Here is a 20,603-nt window from a genome sequence, read left to right as displayed (position 1 = left end):
GATTGAAGGAAATAACAAAGATGAATAAGGACAATTATATAGTTTAATTGCATATGACAATTAAGTTTAAGTTGCATGACAAATAGAACAAAATGGGCAATTAGCCCTCTAAACATAGCATGGCCGGTTATAGAGAGGGAATGGTGATGTTTGGTCCAATTACAACTTGTGCTACTTTATTGTAAGGGGCTATATAAGGATCCCAACATCTCATAGATGTTATATGACTCTTAAGCATTCTTTTTCTTCAAAGCTCCCCTTGCTGCATTGTCAATAGTAGATGGACATGTTTGGGTTAATCCATCATAAAAAAATTGCATTTGTAAGTAAAGAGGTAATCCATGATGTGGACATTGCAACAAAAGCCCTTTAAAACGCTCCCAACATTCATTGAAAGGTTCTCCATCATGTTGTGCAAAGTTGAAGATTTGCCTTCTCAAGGTAGCTGTCTTTTGAGTAGGGAAAAACTTCTCCAAAAATTTCTTAGCTACAACATCCCAAATAGTAAGCGAACTAGGCGCTAAAGTCATTAGCCAACCCTTAGCTTTATCTTTTAATTTATAGGGCAAAACTCTCATCCTCAAATTTGCTTCACTCACTCCCTGCAAAGGTAAATGACTCACAACATTATAGAATTCCTTAATATGAGCTAATGGATCTTCGTTAGGTAAACCATAAAAAGAAGGAAGCATATGAAAATGTGAAGACTTGAGATCATAGTTTCTAGCTTCAATAGGCAACAAGATGCACGAAGGTGAATTTGGTATAACCGGTTGAACATAATCCTCCAAAGCTCGATTGTCATCGTCATTATCTACCATCTCTTTTTCTTGGTTAGAATTAGAGTGCTCAGAATAAGCACCTACACTCACTGATCTTGAAGTTATCGTCCTCTTCTTCACGGTTAGTTTGAGCACTAGTTGATAGAAAGTTCTCAAAAGTGTTGCTCTTTATCCGTTCAAGTCTTTGGCCTATCTTAGTAAGTTTATGGAACTTATACTGCCTAAGAAATAGAAAGAAAAAAAAAATGAAATTTAGAAACCTAAACTGAACATGAAAATAGAAAGGGTTTGAAGAAGAAGCAATTATAGAGGACTGAGTCTTTGGCCTAATTATAGGGGAATGTAATCAGTCCTTGGCAACGACACCATAATTTTGTTATGTTCCTTTTGAATGCAAATATATGGTTAGTATAATGACACAAGTAAGGGTGTTGAACCACAGGGACTGATTAGACCCCTATAAATTATTAGCCTTGAAAGAACCCTAACTAAACAATGAAATAACTTAAAATGTAAGAAAAATGTAATGATATGTTAATTGAGAAACAATGAGGATGGAACCAAGGATTTCGAGTTCACCATTACAAAACCAATTCCATGTTTATAAAGTTAAGCCGTATTCAATTACCAACCAGTTTCCAGAGTTCATTTTACATATATATGATCAGTCATATGAGTGTGGTTGATCAAATTCTCCTAATCTACAACCTAATTGGGATGTTCAACTTTGGTTCCAAATTAAGAGTCTTTACCATGCAAGAAAATGTTAAAGAACCAAAAAAAATACATGGCACGGTGTTTGCATAGCATTATTTTCATTCATTCGCATGTCTAACAAGATTAAGCATGATATTTACTATAATCTTGATCAAATGATTTGTAAGAAACCCTAATGGTGATCAATCGTTAAAATTAACAAACAAATATAACCAAAGATTCAGTGAATGAAACGAGAGACATATTGATGAATTGAATACTTTAACATAAAAACATGGGTCAATTGTGCAAGGCTACATCGAAATCCCTGGCTATGAATTTAGCTACACATCATGCTCACAAAGATGAAATTTAAATTACACAACATGAGTGAAAATAAATCAAAGAGAGAGGAAACCCTTGAAGCAATTCTGATGTTGAACTTCTCCAAGAACAGCCTGTTGAGATGATTCTTCGGTGATGGTGGAAATGTATAGAATGGCTAGCGTTTTGAGTATGGATGAAAAGAAAGAAAATAGTGGCTGGAGTGGTGAAATTCGCTCATAATGAAAGGTGTATGTAAAAGTGGCTAAAATCCTAGGTTTTATGATGTTAAAGAGGTTGTTACAGATTGCCAATACATCCCAGTAATTGGGTATTTAATTCCCACGTTTGTTGTTGTTATTGGTCTTGTAAAGAGCCATATTTATCACCATCTTCAGTTTCCACGTTTAATTCTTTGTCTACATCAACATCCCTATTCAATTCTCCACTTTTAGCACCATTTTGCCTCATTTGCCCTTAGCTAAGCTCTAAAACACAAATAACTGCACATTAACACAAATGAGGGAAAAAAGCAACCAGTTTAACTCAAAAAGTATCACAAAGAGACTAGATATGGATGGTATAAATGTATGAAACATAGTTATCAAAAAGTACACAGTTTTTCTATTTGGTGTGCTTTTAGACTGTTTTCAGCATTAATAAACACAAACAACAGTGCGTTTGTGTGACATCCCGTCCCGGAGTTATCGGAACCGTACGCGTGAAATTACCATTTTACCCCTAGTTACTTTGTTTTGTTGTTTGGTTGTTTGTGTGGTGTTGGAAAAACTTGGGCCACACACACACACACACTGTCTCACTCACCCTCACCCTCTGTCTTTGTCTCTGTCACTCTCTCCCTCCCGTGTCCCTCTCTCCCCCTTCTTCTCCACCTTATATGTACGGACACACACCCACACAACCTAAAACGTCACGGATCGAGGGATCCAAGGCCACCATTGAACTCGTGGAGCTGAGTGGAGTCTAGTGGTGCCATTTTCAGGTGAGAAACCAGTCGTTTTCACGTCGATCTCGTAAGTTCCGTTTTGGGTTACTATTCATGCAAACCTAATCTAGTATGTTTTTGGACATTCTAAGCTTGTAGATGTGTTAGTGAGGCCTCAAGGAGCTTGGGAATACTTCGTTGGGTGGATTTGGACGTCGGGAAAGCTTAGTTTCAAAGTTGGCCGAACTTGGATCGTTGTTGCAGGTGAGATTCTTTGATTTTTAGGCCTCAAGAGTAGTCTAACGTGATTCTACTAGTCCTAAGCTTCATTTTGGTATAAAGAACGTGAAAAATGGTTGAAAAACGAGTGAGAAAACAAAGTTTGAAAAATTTCCAGTTTTCCGGCGCCGGCGGCGGCGCCGGCGGCGGCGCAGACGGCGGCGGCTCGCCGGAGAAGACAGGGGAATATTCCGTTAAGGCTAACGGAATATTCCTAACAGAAGCTAACGGCGTCAGTCAAGGTTAACGGAATATTCCAAGGAATATTCCTGACGGCGTCACCTGACGCCGTCAGTGTGCAGGTCACGTGGCCGCGCGTGGGGGCGCGTGGACCCGTGCCTGTGCTGGCGCGTGGGGGCGCGTGAGGTGTCCAAAAATTATTTTAAAAATATGGTTGTGATCGTGAGGTTGTGTAGATCACGTTGGTATATTCGTTTGTCCATTTTGAGCAATGTATGAGAAGTTATTACGAGAAACGGGTTATGTGCTTTAAAGTTAACGTTTTTATAGTTGTTTCGCATCTAGGTGACACGTACCCAGAGGACGAGCGTGCACAGGCGAGACAGGGGGGCTACGACCCTTCTACATACCAGTGAGTGGGCTTTTGTTTTTCCGTATCTACCTATATACATTTATATTCCCAGAAATTGATTTAAAAAGGGTTAATTGCCTTATGCCATGTACTTTATTATTTATCGTTTATGCATCGTTACATGCATCATTCGTGGCATACATTTACATATGCATATGTCATATATATTTATGTGTGGGTGCTGTGGAGGCATAGGTAAGTGCCAGGTAAGCGTTAATTAACGATTGCATTAAATAGTGGTTAGAGATGATTAGAGAGCTCATAACCTGCACCCCCGGTGTTAGTGCTCCCGCCCAGAGTAGGGCACAGTCCTTCACGTGTTGTTCACCTCCCGCACCATACGCTCAGCTTGGATCCAAGTTAGGTGCATAGGCCTGTCGTACAGACCACAGTAGGTGGTTCCGACTCGTAGGTGACCCGCGATTATTCGCACAGCCTTCACGTGATCGTAGCACTAGAGCGTTTATATGTATTACACCCAGGCCTGTCGTACAGACCACTATAGGTGGTTCCGACTCGTGGGTAGGTTTAGTGATTGAGATTGAGATTTGGGCTCTAGATTTAGCCGTACAGGTCACTTAGGGGACTCCGGCTACCAGTGATACGTGATTGATGTGATTTATGCCTGAGCACTTGCATATCATTATGAAGCTTTAAGATTGGCATACCCTTGAGCATGATTGGCATATTTATACATACGTACATATGTTATTTATCTGGGAAGTATACAGGTTTTACGGCGAGGGGTTAGTTTGTGTTTTGCTAAATGGTTTTCAAAGAGCTTTGTTTTTGCCCACTCACGCTTTTGTTTTGCGCCCCTCCAGGTTCTAGTTGCTTAGCCGTTGCGGTGGTTTCCCTTGCGAGCTTTCCGGCGTTCTGACAGACACTCCACATTGTAGGTTCGCCTTCGGGCGTACTACTGTTGTTGTTTTATTTGGACTGCTGTAGACCTGCTCTGAATTTGTATCGCACTAACTAGCACTTATTCTAGTACTAGTATTCCAGTTTTTAATTATTCGTACTTTCATTTTACTACTCTATTAGCTTCCGCACGTGCACATGGCTACGTCGCCTTTGTGTGACGGCCAGCACGCTCCTACCTCGGTCGGGGTGTGTCAGTTTGGTATCAGAGCCTAGGTTTGGCAGTCCTGTGTCCTTGTGAGTATTCTAATAATTTTGGTGTCTTCTGTCAGAACTATGCCGCCTCGTCGGGAACCCCGTCGTTCTTCTGAGCCTATGTTCCCCGATATTACTCAATTGGGGGAAGCTTTTGCGACAGCCCTTCAGGCAGTGATGCGCCCTCCCCAGAGGACTCCTCTGGAAACTATGTATAATCTGAAGTTGGATAAGTTTAAGGGCAGTGAGGGACCCGAGAACGCAGAGCGCTGGCTAGAACACATAGAGAAGACTTTTCGGGTGCTGCATAATCAGGGGAACTTGCCTATGGAGAGATGGGTTGAGACGACCGCTTGGTTTCTTGATACGGAGTCGGCAGCTTGGTGGGAGCAGGAGCTTCGTAGGTTGACTCCGGATCAGAGGGTCGAGTGGAATGTTTTTACGAGGTTGTTTAGGAGAAGGTATGTGCCCCCTGAGTATATTGACCGTAAGAAACAGGAGTTTTCCGAACTGAAACAGCGGAAGATGTCAGCAAATGAGTACTACCGTAAGTTTACGGACTTGTCCCGTTACCACCCTGATGTCGCTGGTAATCCGGCGGAGATGCTCCGTCTTTTCCGTTTGGGCACCAGGAAGAAGTGGCGTTCTATGGCGTCTGCAATCCACAGCGAGACTTACCGGGACTTCTATGAGATACTGCTGAGGATCGAGGATTCGGAGAATATGTCGAGCGATACTGATGAAGAGAAGGACGGCAATCAGAAGAAAGATGACAAAGGTAAAGGTCAAGCATCGCTTGGGCCCCGTCAGACTCAGAACTTCAAGAGAGGTGGAGCTAGTTCTAGTTCTTCGAGTGGTGGCTTCAGTGCCACTACGCAGGGTCGTGGTACTCAGGCGAACCGAGGTCGTGGTGGACGGCAGCAGGGCCAGGGGCGTATACACAACATTTCTTTGCAGGATGCTCAGAACAACCCGGATCTGATTATGGGTACGTTAAATATTCTTGGTTGTTTTGCTAGAGTCTTGATTGATTGTGGAGCTACACATTCTGTGATTTCTCATACATTTGCTCAAGTGACGCAACCTCGCCCCACACCCCTAGGGTATGATTTAGAGTTCGCTATGCCTAGAGGGGAGAGATGTATTGTGGATCGTGTGTACCCAGGTTGTCCGGTGATAGTTGAGGGCGTGGTTATGCCCGCTGATCTTATCCCGTTAGATATTGTGGATTTTGATGTGATTTTGGGCGCGGATTGGTTGCACCCCAATCGTGCCAATATTGATTGTTACGGGAAGATAGTTACATTTCGTCGTCCTGGACTACCCGTGGTTACCTTTGCTGGTGAGCAGAGTGGGGTGAGGCATGGTGTTATTTCGGCGCTACGAGCGAAAAAGTTGTTGACTAAAGGTTGTCAGGGTTACTTAGCCCATGTAGTGTTGGATGAGGCTCCTCCTTGTAATGTTGAGGACGTGAGGGTCGTCCGACACTTTCCAGATATTTTCCCCGAGGATTTGCCTGGGTTACCACCAGATCGAGATTTGGAGTTCACTATCGAGTTGCTTCCAGGTACTAATCCTATTTCGTTGACTCCTTATCGTATGGCACCTGCTGAATTAAGGGAATTGAAAGTGCAACTGCAAGAATTAGTGGATAAAGGATTCATTCAGCCTAGTACTTCACCTTGGGGCGCTCCAGTATTGTTTGTGAGAAAGAAAGACGGAACTTTAAGGCTGTGTGTCGATTACAGACAATTGAACCGGGTGACGATTAAAAACCGTTATCCCTTGCCTCGTATCGATGATTTGTTTGATCAGCTGAGAGGTGCTTGCGTGTTCTCTAAGATAGACTTGAGGTCTGGTTACTATCAGCTGAAGATCAGTAGGGATGATGTCCCTAAGACGGCGTTCAGGACTCGTTACGGTCATTACGAGTTTCTGGTTATGCCATTTGGGTTGACGAATGCACCAGCTGCCTTCATGGATTTGATGAACCGAGTATTCCAGCCTTACTTGGATAGATTTGTCATTGTCTTTATTGACGATATTCTGGTGTATTCTAAGTCGAAAGCGGAGCATGTTCGACATCTTACTTTGGTGTTAAAGAAGTTGAGGGAACACCAACTATATGCTAAGTTTAGCAAGTGCCAGTTCTGGTTAGACCAAGTTGCATTCTTGGGGCACGTCATTTCTGCTCAGGGTATTTTGGTTGACCCTCAGAAAATTTCAGCGGTAGAGAGTTGGGAGCAACCGCGAACCGTCACCGAGGTGAGAAGTTTCCTTGGATTGGCAGGGTATTATCGGAGATTCGTTAAGGATTTTTCGGTGATTGCCTTACCACTGACGAGGTTAACAAGGAAGGATGTTAAATTTGAGTGGGATGATAGGTGTGAACAGAGTTTCCAACAGTTGAAGCATTGTCTCACTCATGCACCTGTTTTGGCACTCCCAGACGATAGCGGTGATTTCGAGGTTTATAGCGATGCTTCCTTGAATGGTTTGGGATGTGTATTGATGCAGCAGGGTAGGGTGATTGCTTATGCTTCGCGGCAATTGAAACCTCATGAGATGAATTACCCTACACATGATTTGGAGTTGGCTGCTATCATTTTTGCGTTGAAGTTGTGGAGGCACTATCTTTACGGAGAAAAGTGTAGAATCTTTACAGATCACAAGAGTCTCCAGTACCTTTTTACCCAAAAAGAACTTAATCTTCGTCAGCGGAGGTGGTTGGAGTTGCTCAGCGATTACGACTGTACGATTGATTATCACCCTGGTCGTGCGAATGTAGTTGCTGATGCACTTAGTCGAAAGTCTCAAGGCCGCATTAATGCGTTGTATGCAAGCCGTATTCCTCTTTTGGCGGACTTGCGTGCTACAGGAGTGAGGTTAGAAGTTGAAGATCGAGATGTGGCTTTACTTGCTAATTTTCAGGTTAGGCCTATCTTAGTCGATCGGGTGCTTGCGGCTCAAGTAGCTGATGAACAGACTCAAGAATTAATCCAAGCTCGAGAGCAAGGAAGGAGGCGAGACCTCAGAGTTCGTGATTCGGATGGCATGTTGATGCTAGAGGGTAGAATGTTCGTGCCGAATGGCGTGGATTTAAAGAAAGAAATTCTGGATGAAGCACATATCTCGGCTTACGCCATGCATCCAGGAGCTACTAAAATGTACCATACCATTCGATCATTTTATTATTGGCCGGGTATGAAAAGGGAGATAGCCGAGTATGTGAGTAGGTGTGCCATTTGTCAGCAGGTTAAGGCGGAAAGGAAAAAGCCGTTTGGATTATTGCAGCCGCTTCCCGTTCCCGAGTGGAAATGGGAGAATATTACCATGGATTTTGTGTACAAGTTGCCGCGTACACATAATGGCTTTGACGGCATTTGGGTGATCGTTGATCGACTCACTAAGTCGGCTCATTTTATTCCAGTGAGAGAGAAGTATTCTTTGAGCCGTTTAGCGGAGTTGTTCATCTCGAAGGTTGTGAAGTACCACGGTGTCCCTGTGAGTATTGTTTCGGATCGAGATCCACGATTTACATCGAAGTTTTGGGTAGCTTTCCAAGAAGCCTTGGGCACGGGATTACTTTATAGTACGGCGTATCATCCACAGACCGACGGACAGTCAGAGAGAACTATACAGACTTTGGAGGATATGCTGCGAGCTTCGGTGTTGCAGTTTGGTGATGCTTGGCACCAGCGGTTGGATTTGATTGAATTTGCCTATAATAATAGTTTTCATTCAAGTATTGGCATGGCACCATTTGAGGCTTTGTATGGTAGAGCTTGTCGCACACCGTTGTGTTGGTCAGAAGTCGGAGAAAGGGTCTTAATAGGTCCGGAGATTGTGGAGGAGACTACCCAGAACGTCCAGGTAATCAAGACTAATTTGAAAGCGGCACAGGACAGACAAAAGAGTTTAGCGGATCGGCATGCTACAGACAGGGTGTACGAAGTCGGAGATTGGGTATTTTTGAAGCTTTCGCCGTGGAGAGGTGTGGTGAGATTTGGGAAGAAAGGCAAATTAAGTCCACGGTACATCGGACCATACATGGTCGTGGAGCGAGTTGGTGAGGTAGCTTACAGGTTGGAGTTACCTCCGGAGCTAGCCAGAGTGCATAACGTTTTCCACGTGTCTATGCTCCGACATTATGTTGCTGATTCATCCCATGTGATACCTCCTCAACCGTTAGAAATTAACCCAGACTTGACGTATGACGAGGAACCGGTGACGATCATCGATTGGGAAGAGAAGGTTCTGCGGAACAAGACGGTGAAATTAGTGAAGGTTTTGTGGAGGAACCATTCCGTGGAGGAAGTGACGTGGGAGACAGAAGATCGGATGAGGGATTTGTATCCTAGATTGTTCTTTGGTTACTAGGGGCATTAATTGGTCATTTTGAATTTCGGGACGAAATTTTATTAAGGTGGGTAGGTTGTGACATCCCGTCCCGGAGTTATCGGAACCGTACGCGTGAAATTACCATTTTACCCCTAGTTACTTTGTTTTGTTGTTTGGTTGTTTGTGTGGTGTTGGAAAAACTTGGGCCACACACACACACACACTGTCTCACTCACCCTCACCCTCTGTCTTTGTCTCTGTCACTCTCTCCCTCCCGTGTCCCTCTCTCCCCCTTCTTCTCCACCTTATATGTACGGACACACACCCACACAACCTAAAACGTCACGGATCGAGGGATCCAAGGCCACCATTGAACTCGTGGAGCTGAGTGGAGTCTAGTGGTGCCATTTTCAGGTGAGAAACCAGTCGTTTTCACGTCGATCTCGTAAGTTCCGTTTTGGGTTACTATTCATGCAAACCTAATCTAGTATGTTTTTGGACATTCTAAGCTTGTAGATGTGTTAGTGAGGCCTCAAGGAGCTTGGGAATACTTCGTTGGGTGGATTTGGACGTCGGGAAAGCTTAGTTTCAAAGTTGGCCGAACTTGGATCGTTGTTGCAGGTGAGATTCTTTGATTTTTAGGCCTCAAGAGTAGTCTAACGTGATTCTACTAGTCCTAAGCTTCATTTTGGTATAAAGAACGTGAAAAATGGTTGAAAAACGAGTGAGAAAACAAAGTTTGAAAAATTTCCAGTTTTCCGGCGCCGGCGGCGGCGGCGGCGGCGGCGCAGACGGCGGCGGCTCGCCGGAGAAGACAGGGGAATATTCCGTTAAGGCTAACGGAATATTCCTAACAGAAGCTAACGGCGTCAGTCAAGGTTAACGGAATATTCCAAGGAATATTCCTGACGGCGTCACCTGACGCCGTCAGTGTGCAGGTCACGTGGCCGCGCGTGGGGGCGCGTGGACCCGTGCCTGTGCTGGCGCGTGGGGGCGCGTGAGGTGTCCAAAAATTATTTTAAAAATATGGTTGTGATCGTGAGGTTGTGTAGATCACGTTGGTATATTCGTTTGTCCATTTTGAGCAATGTATGAGAAGTTATTACGAGAAACGGGTTATGTGCTTTAAAGTTAACGTTTTTATAGTTGTTTCGCATCTAGGTGACACGTACCCAGAGGACGAGCGTGCACAGGCGAGACAGGGGGGCTACGACCCTTCTACATACCAGTGAGTGGGCTTTTGTTTTTCCGTATCTACCTATATACATTTATATTCCCAGAAATTGATTTAAAAAGGGTTAATTGCCTTATGCCATGTACTTTATTATTTATCGTTTATGCATCGTTACATGCATCATTCGTGGCATACATTTACATATGCATATGTCATATATATTTATGTGTGGGTGCTGTGGAGGCATAGGTAAGTGCCAGGTAAGCGTTAATTAACGATTGCATTAAATAGTGGTTAGAGATGATTAGAGAGCTCATAACCTGCACCCCCGGTGTTAGTGCTCCCGCCCAGAGTAGGGCACAGTCCTTCACGTGTTGTTCACCTCCCGCACCATACGCTCAGCTTGGATCCAAGTTAGGTGCATAGGCCTGTCGTACAGACCACAGTAGGTGGTTCCGACTCGTAGGTGACCCGCGATTATTCGCACAGCCTTCACGTGATCGTAGCACTAGAGCGTTTATATGTATTACACCCAGGCCTGTCGTACAGACCACTATAGGTGGTTCCGACTCGTGGGTAGGTTTAGTGATTGAGATTGAGATTTGGGCTCTAGATTTAGCCGTACAGGTCACTTAGGGGACTCCGGCTACCAGTGATACGTGATTGATGTGATTTATGCCTGAGCACTTGCATATCATTATGAAGCTTTAAGATTGGCATACCCTTGAGCATGATTGGCATATTTATACATACGTACATATGTTATTTATCTGGGAAGTATACAGGTTTTACGGCGAGGGGTTAGTTTGTGTTTTGCTAAATGGTTTTCAAAGAGCTTTGTTTTTGCCCACTCACGCTTTTGTTTTGCGCCCCTCCAGGTTCTAGTTGCTTAGCCGTTGCGGTGGTTTCCCTTGCGAGCTTTCCGGCGTTCTGACAGACACTCCACATTGTAGGTTCGCCTTCGGGCGTACTACTGTTGTTGTTTTATTTGGACTGCTGTAGACCTGCTCTGAATTTGTATCGCACTAACTAGCACTTATTCTAGTACTAGTATTCCAGTTTTTAATTATTCGTACTTTCATTTTACTACTCTATTAGCTTCCGCACGTGCACATGGCTACGTCGCCTTTGTGTGACGGCCAGCACGCTCCTACCTCGGTCGGGGTGTGTCAGTTTGACACCCATTGGAACCTAAAAAAAAAAAACACATATAATGCAATATTGGGACCATAAGAATGAGTACTCAAAATAGCAAAAGCTTATTGAGTGTCAAAAGTTCACAATTTTTCTATTTGGCGTGCATTTGGACTGTTTTCGGCATTAACAAAAACAAACGACCATGCGTTTAACACACATTAGAACTTCAGTAAATAAACATGTATAATATGCCACTATTGCCATAAGAATGAGTACTCGAAGTATTCAAAACTTTATTTAGTGTCAAAAGTACACAGTTCTGATACTTGGAGTGCATTTAGATTGTTTTCAGCATTAATAAAAACAAATGGCCATGCCTTTGACACCCATTGGAACTTATGAAAATATATAGACACATATAAGGAGCTAATATGGCAATGAGAATGAGTACCCAAATGATCAAAAGCTTATTGGGTGTCAAAAATGTAGGATTTTGCTATTTGGAATGCTTCTAGACTATTTCTGCATTAATAAACACAAACTACTGTGCATTTGACACCCATTGGCACCTAAGAAAATAAAAACATATAATGCGGTACTAGGACCATAAGAATGATAACTCAAAATATGAAAAGCTTTTCGGATGTCAATGTACAAAGTTTTTCTATTTGGAGTGCATTTTGACTGTTTTCGGCATTAATAAAAACAAACGACCATGTGGTTGACTCCCATTGGAACTTAAGCCAATAAACACATATAATGCGCTACTAGGACCGCAAAAATGAGTACCTAAAAGATCAAAAAGCTTATTGGCTATCAAAAGTACACAATTTTTCTATTTGGAGTGCATTTAGACTGTTTTCGACATTAATAAAAATAAAGAACCATGCCTTTGACACCCATTGGAACTTAAGAAAATAAACACATATAATGTTGTACTAGGACCATAAGAATGAGTACTAAATAGATCAAAAGATATTTAGTAGTGCATTATAGTCCAAATAAACACATATACGGTGCAACATGGACCATAAGAATGAGTACTCAAAAGATCAAAAGCTTATTGGCAATCAAAAGTACATTGTTTTTCTATTTGGAGAGCATTTAGACTGTTTTCGACATTAATAAGAACAAATTACCATGCCTTTGACACCCATTGGAACTTAAGCAATGAAACACATATAATACGCTACTAGGGCCATAAGAAAGAGTACTCCAAAGATCAAAACCTTACTGGGTGTCAAAAGTGCACAGTTTTTCTATTTGGAGTGGTTTTGGACTTCTTTCGACATTAATAAAAACAAATGACTGCGTGTTTGACACCCATTGGAACTTAAGAAAATAAGCACATATAATGCGCTACTAGGACCATAAGAATGATTACTCAAAAGAAGAGAAGCTTTTTGCGTGTCAAAAGTACATTGTTTTTCTATTTGGAGTGCATTTGGACTGTTTTTGCCATTAATAAAAACAACCGACCGGGCGTTTGACACCCATTGGAAATTAAAAAAATAACCACATATAATACGCTACCAGGACCATAAGAATTAGCACTCAAAATATGAAAAGCTTTTTGGGTGTCCAAGTACATTGTTTTTCTATTTGGAGTGCATATGGACTATTTTTGGCATTAATAAAAACAAATAACCGTGCATTTGACACCAATTGGAACTTAAGAAAATAAACACATATAATGCACAACTAGGACCATAAGAATGAGTACTCAAATTATGGAAAGCTTTTTGGGTGTCAAAAGTACATAGTTTTTCTATTTGGAGTGCACTTTGATTGTTATGAATAAAAATAAATGACTGTGCCGTTGACACACACTGTAACTTAAGTAAATAAACACATATAATGCAGTACTACAACAACAAGAATGAGTACTCAAAAATTGAAAAGCTGTTTAGGTGTAAAAAGTACATAGTTTTTCTATTTGGAGTGCATTTGGACAGTTTTCGGCATTTATAAAAACAAACGACCATGCGGTTAATGCCCACTGAAACTTAAGCAAATAAACACATTTAACACACTATTAGGGCCATAAGAATGAGTACTCAAAAAATCAAAAGCATATTCGGTGTCAAAAGTACACAGTTATGATATTTCGAGTGCATTTAGATAGTTTTCGGTAATAATAAAGACAAACGAATGGGCGTTTGACACCCATTGGAAGTTTAGCAAATAAGCACATATAATGCACTACTAGGAACATAGGAATGAGTACTTACAAGATTAAAAGCTTTTTGTGTGTCAAAAGTACATAGTTTTTCTATTTGGAGTTCATTTAGACTATTTTCGATATTAATACATACAAATGACCGTGCATTAAACACCTACGGGAACTTATGAAAATATACACATATAAGGCACTACTAGGACGATAAGAATGTGTACTCAAAAGATCAAAAAGCTTATTGGCTATCAAAAGTACACAAATTTTCTATTTGGAGTGCATTTAGATTATTTTCGGTGTTAATAAAAATAAACAACCATGCCTTTGACACCCATTGGAACTTAAGAAAGTAAACACATATAATGCTGTACTAGGACCATAGGAATGACTACTCAAAAAATCAAAAGCTTATTCGTTGTCCGAATTACACAGTTATGATGTTTGGAGTGCATTTGGATTGTTTTATGCATTTATAAAAACAAACGATCGTGCATTTGACACCCATTGGAACTTAAGAAAATAAACACATTTAAGGTGCTACTAGGACCATAAGATAGACCAAAAGCTTATTGGTTGTCAAAAGTACACAATTATTCTATTTGGAATGCATTCAGATTGTTTTCGACTTTAATAAAAACAAACTACCATGCCTTTGACACCCATTGGAACTTAAGAAAATAAATGCATATAATGTGCTACTAGGAGCACAAGAATGAATACTCAAAAGTTGAAAACCTTTTTCGGTGTCAAAAGTACATAGTTTTTCTATTTGGAGTGCATTTGGACTGTTTTTGGCATTAATGAAAACAAACGACCGTGTAGTTAACACACATTGGAACTTAAGGAAACAAAAGCACATATAATGCAGAAATAAGACCATACGAATGAGCACTCAAGAGATGAAAAGCATATTGGGTGTCAAAAGTGCACATTTTTGCAATGGAGTGCTTTTAGACTGTTTTCGGCATTAATAAAAACAAATGACCATTCGTTTGATACCAATTGAACCTTAAGCAAATAAACACATATAATGTAGTACTAGGACCATAGGAATGAGTACTCAAAAGATCAAAAGCTTATTGGGTGTCAAAAGTGCACAATTTTTCTATTTGGAGTGCATTGGGATTGTTTTCGGCATTAATAAAAACAAACGATCGTGCATTTGACACGTGATGCGAGAATTATACGCACACAAATTAAACCCTCTTTTTATCAATTGTAGTATAAGTATAAGTAGGGATCGTTCTTAACCGGGGATTAGGAGGGATTGCAAAATCACTTGGAAACTGACTCAAAAACGTAAAATAAAGTTTAAAACACTAAACTAGACTCAAAGAATGCAAAACTAAACATTTAAAACACTAAAACAAACCAAAGGACTCAAAACAGCCCCAAAACACTCAAAACTGCCTTAAAAACACAATCTGGCCAGTTTTGAGCACTTTGGTGAATTTGGACGAATGTGTGTAATAAATTGAATCAAAACACTTATAAACACAAACTAAGACACTTTAACATTAAACTAGACTCAAAGAATGCAAAACTAAACACTTAAAACACTAAAACAAACCAAAAGACTCAAACAGCACCCAAAACACTCAAAACTGCCTTAAAAACACTTTCTGGGCAGTTTTGAGCACTTTGACTACTTTGGACGAAATTGGGTAATAAAATGAATCAAAACACTTAGAAACACAAACTAAGACACTTTCTAACTAAGTTGGACACTAAAGCAAGGGGGGATTGAGTTTTGGACGAAATTAAACTAATTGCACAGATTCTAATTAAAACAGATTGTAAGTATGAATGTGATGGATTGCTAGCTAAGGGGTTCATCTCCACACATGTTACACTTGCATAATAAAAAGATTTCCAATTGCATTTCAATAAACCATGAATTCTCAACACCCCAAGTTAACCGTGATGCACTAATTAACCTTCAAATCTTCCTAACGTTATTGAATTGGATGATTGCATACGACAACCCAAAACATTCCCCACAAGTCCCCTACATGATTGCATAATAGAGATACAAGCAAGAATCATTACGCTCTATGAAAATTATAAGTGTTGACGAGGCATTCGTTACTATGATTGCATGAAACTTATGCCAAGAATTCGTTTAACGCGATTGTTTATAAGCAACCTCCACTACTTGTGAATATAAGTTTGTAACTATTAGGTGAAACTCACTTATATTCTAGCGTCATATTCATGCATGAAAATTAAGCGTGTACTCTCAATAAACATACATAAATAAGTTATCAATCAAACAGTTAAACAAATTGAATCCACAACTTATGAAACGCAATTAGAAGTAATCAAATCAAAATGCAAGCATAAACATATATTTCGAATCCCCCCTAGCCAAAGGGGGGTTTAGTTCCTCATACGTACAAAACAAAGAGAATTGAAATTAAACATTGTAATCGAGGAAAAGAAACACCTAAACATTCCAACAACTCAAACTTGAATTGTATGAACGTTTAGGCACTCTTCTCCTCCTCTTCGTTGTAGCACAAGGTCTAAGGATAGTTTGATGGTGTGGATGTGTGTTTGAATGAATGAATTTCTGAAATGGAAGAATGTATGAGAATGAATGGGAATCAATCCATTGTGGCTGCAATGGATGCTTATTTATAGGTAAAAAGGAGGGAATATGACAGCTAGGAACTTGGTGGAAATCTGGAATGGTGATGGGAGATGCATGTGGCTGATTTGTGAAGGGAATGCATGTGGATTAAAGTGGAATGACAGCTAGGTTATGATGATGAATGCATGTGCAAAGTTGGTTGAATGATTATGGGTGCATGTGGCTGATTTATATGAAGGGAATGCATGTGGAATGAATGTGTGAATGATGGCAGATTGTGTATATGAATGATTAAGGTGAATGTGCATGTGCTTTGACAGCTAGGTTGAATAAATTGAAGGGAATGCATGTGGCTGATTTGTGAAGGGAGTGCATGTGGCTTGGCTGGAATGATTTGAATGCAATCTGAAATGGGATGTGTTGGTGTGAATTTCTGGTACAAAGGGCCTCATTTGGTCTTCAATTTCGTCCATCTACTTGGCTTCAAGTATATGCAATCCATTTAACGCCCCAAACTACTCCAAAATGCACCAAAATGCACCCTTTTGCATACTTTGCCCTTAGAACCTGAAAACACACAAAAGAAGCATAAAGGACTAAAATAACTAAAGAAACATAACGTAAATGTACGAGAACAAGCCATTTAAGTCGCATGAATATGCTCCTATCAAATACCCCCACACTTATCTTTTGCTAGTCCTCGAGCAAAACAGAAAGAAAAACAAAACAAAACGAAACGAAACAAAACAAGTAAAACACAACCTAAACCTTCCAACAATCGTCTTAGGGATTTCCAATGCACATGACATGTTAAAAATCATCATTCCCACAGATTTTAGTCATCTTCACACTTAATTACATTCTTAATCACAGTCACCACATACTATTTCACAATTAAGCATTTAAAACCATGTTTTGAATGTAGTAACATGCCTTAGAGAATTTGCTCAATTCCTCACAAGATATGCACTCAATTTTTACTCAGATTTTCTGACTACACACCCTACACTAAGTATATGTGAGAAGATTGATGTAAACATGAAACCGAACACTCACATATATGTATCACAATGAACGCAATTTCTGGAGTTAATAAGCATGTTTAGATATGATCTCATGAATGGAATGCTACTACTTAGACGCGAGAACCAGTGACACCATATGCTCATACCAAGTTCAAACTCCACAAATTGAAACACATAACACTCAAGATTGAAGTCACGGGTTGTAATGGGGTTCGGGGCGTGTGGATAACAAAGAAGGGATATGGAAAACAAAGGTTCTTAAAGAAATAGTGAGCAAAGCACTTGAATCAACTTAGAATTCACTTTTGAATGAAAACTCAACTTTTGAACAAAAAGGGAGAATTTAGACAATTTACGGCCAGAATTGGTGTTTTGGACCCTTTCTTCAATCACTCATTCTTTCATTTTTTTCAAGTTTTTTTTTTTTTCTCTTTCTTTCTTTCTTTTCTTTTTTTTTTCTTTTCTTTTGAATCTCAAAACATACATAAACACTTAAACATTCTCTCCCCCACACTCATTTTCTTTCATAATGTAACTCAAAAGGAATTCAATTAAGCCATGCTCACTATCTTTTAAGAACAAGGGTGGGGATTGTCCTAAACTAGGCTAGGTGAAGAAAATGAGGGTAAACAAAGAATAAAGGCTAAACAAGGCTCAACGGGGTTAAAACTTACAACATATACGAAATATGGGAAGTAAGGCTATTTGGCTATGGTGGTGGTCACTACACAACTTCTTCTTGAATATGTGTTATGCAAATCAATAACATGCTTTGAATGAAATGGGCATGAGTTCTAGCATTTGGAACTATATGATGAAACGCCTTCTAAGTAGTAACCAAGCAAAGAATAATGAGATCATGCAACGACTTTAGAAAACAAGAAATCACAGATTATACTCTCCAAAGAACGTTATAGGCTCAAGTCTCTCAGGGTTGTAGCGTTTGTTTGAGTTCCTTCCTTCAGGCATGTTACAAAAACGAATTTTTCTTTTATGATTGCATGTGAAGTCATACATTATAACCATAACCAAGCATATACCAAGAGTAAATCAAACTTTTCTCTATGTTTATAACTCATTTTAACAGTCATGCACTTACAAACCAAATCCTTATCATTGTGTTGGAAGGTACCCTAAGACACAAACACACAAAAACGACTCAAAACACTCTTTTTAGGCTTTTCAAAACATGTTTTTCAAATTTTTATGTGATTTTCAGAGTTATCAAAACAAAACATACTAAAACACTCTAAAACATCTTAAAAACACCTTAAAACAACAAAGAACAACATTTGAAGTTATGGGTGATAAAATCCCACGAATTTGCATCAAATATACTTAGTTACCCCCCCACACTTAAATCAAACATTGTCCTCAATGTTTAAAACACACCAAACAAAAGTAAACACATAAACAGCAACTAAACATACTAAATATGGCAGAATGTATCTAACAAAGAGAAGAGTTTAGAGATGCAAATCTGGTTATGGAGTGTAAATTCCATCTTCTCCTTGGTGATTGCAGTGAGGCTTCATCTTGAGTTTTTCCACAGGCTACTCTTGAACTGAGCTGGAGATTCTTTTGGTTTCCTCCGATCGTTGATTTTCCTTTGTGCTACTCTTGAACTGGGCAGCAGGATTCTTTTGGTCTCCCCCGAAGGTCTGAGCTTACTCCTTTTATCTGTTTCTTTGTTCAATCTCTCCAATTCGTATTGAAGAGGGTTAGAAGATAGCTCAGCATATGCTTGTCTCCTCATGCTTCAATGTATCATTTTCCTTTGCCTTACTTGCTCCCCTTTGCAGAAGTGGTCCCTTCTCTGGAAGTGTATCAACCGTTAAAGATGACTACTCGAGAGCAACGCTAGGTAAGCAACCAGGGAATAGAGTCCAGGTAGACTCCAAGTGCCGGCTGATTGCTTCTTTCACTTTGCCATGCAGGTAATATCAAGGACAAAGGAAAAGACAGGGAAAGAGCATGATATGAGATACCTTTGCTTTCGCCCTTGATGATATGAGATACCTTTGCTTTCGAAGAGGCAGCGAATGAATCCACATGCTTCGATCCACCGTTTCCTCTTGCCTTCTTTGTACTCCAGGCATTTGGTATCTTCTTTGGGGGATACATCCATGGTTGAAAATGTGTTCTCAAGAGAAGGAGAAAACTGAGCATGTTTGTGCGGGTTGGTTGCAGCTTACATTTTCGGCCGAGAAGGAAAGTTATGCGTTTGTGGGTATATGCCTTGCCATGAATGTTGATGTATATAGGAATTGTAATGGCAAATGGCAGTGCGGATGCGGCAATGTCTTCCACGCGTTTTCTGAAAAGCCGGGAGCTTTTGACAAAGTGGCACGCGTCTTCTGAAAAGCCGGGAGCTTTTGACAAAGTTGCACTCGCTTTCTGGAAAGCCGGGAGCTTTCGGCTTTGTCACCCACGTTTGTCGGCTAAAGTGTGCAGCTGATTTCTCGCCTTCCACGCGTCTTCTGAAAAGCCGGGAGCTTTTGACAAAGTGGCACACGCTTTCTGAAAAGCCTGGATTGCGTCTGAAGAGCTGGCGATCTTTACGCCGGAAAATCCAGCTTTGAAGAGTGGTGTCTCTTCATTTCTGAATCGGTGAATGCCTCTCCTTTAATAGAGGTGATCGATCACCTCTATCATGCACACTTTGAAAATTGCCCAGAAATCGTCTCCGGCCCGTCGAGATTTCACTCCATCCAACCCTTCTCTTTTAACTTCTTGAAAAATGGCTAGCTCATCTAACCCATCGAACATTTGCTTAGATTTGAGTCTAAGCAATGATCCGGTTGCGCCGCGTCAGGATAAGGTATGGTGCCCGTCTTTCTTATCTTCTCATGGCCCTCTTACAGGTGAGGACTTTGTGATGACGGATGCAACAACGGCTACGATAGTAGCTCGGAACCTCCTCACTCCCAAAGATAGTCAGTTGCTTTCAGGACGGTCCGATGAGTTGGCCGTTCAAGAGTCCTTGGCTCTTAGCGTTCAGTGCGCTGGCTCTGTGTCCAACATGGGCCAACGCCTTCTTGCTCGCTCCCGTCAGGTTGAATCCTTGATGGCGGAGGTGGAGAGTCTTAAGCAGGAGATCAAACAGCTTAAGTACGAGAACCGAAGTTTGCACGTGCTTGCCAACAATTATTCGACAGGCATGAAGAGGAAGCTTGATGAGCTTGATGACCGTCAAAGGCTTGCAGCTTTCTTCCAGAGGCACATTTTTCCTGGGTCATCTAGCGTTCCACCAAGGATTGGGGCCTTGAATGATCTATCTTCGATGCCTCCCGCTCCTATGCCTCTTGCTCCGATGCCTTCTGCTCCGATACCTCCTGCTCCGATGCCTCCTGCTTCGAGAGTGTTGCCACGTAGTGGGGCCTCACGTACACAACCCTTGTGAAGGCTCCATCTTTCTCTTT

The 20,603-nt window shown here is 41.0% G+C and overlaps 1 non-coding gene across 1 annotated transcript; it reads left to right on the top strand.

The window, feature by feature from the left end:
- Positions 1 to 336: 336 nt before the first annotated feature.
- On the top strand, positions 337 to 443 carry LOC125473274. The gene has a single exon (XR_007255142.1). It is a non-coding gene; the product is annotated as a small nucleolar RNA R71 (small nucleolar RNA).
- Positions 444 to 20,603: the final 20,160 nt, after the last annotated feature.

The sequence above is a fragment of a genome, unplaced genomic scaffold (genome assembly GCF_019419815.1).
Source record: "Pyrus x bretschneideri cultivar Hongxiangsu unplaced genomic scaffold, Pyrus_bretschneideri_v1 Contig80, whole genome shotgun sequence".
Classification (NCBI taxonomy): domain Eukaryota; kingdom Viridiplantae; phylum Streptophyta; class Magnoliopsida; order Rosales; family Rosaceae; genus Pyrus; species Pyrus x bretschneideri.
Note: the sequence above shows the minus strand (reverse complement) of the source record. Positions and strands in the feature narration are given on the sequence as shown.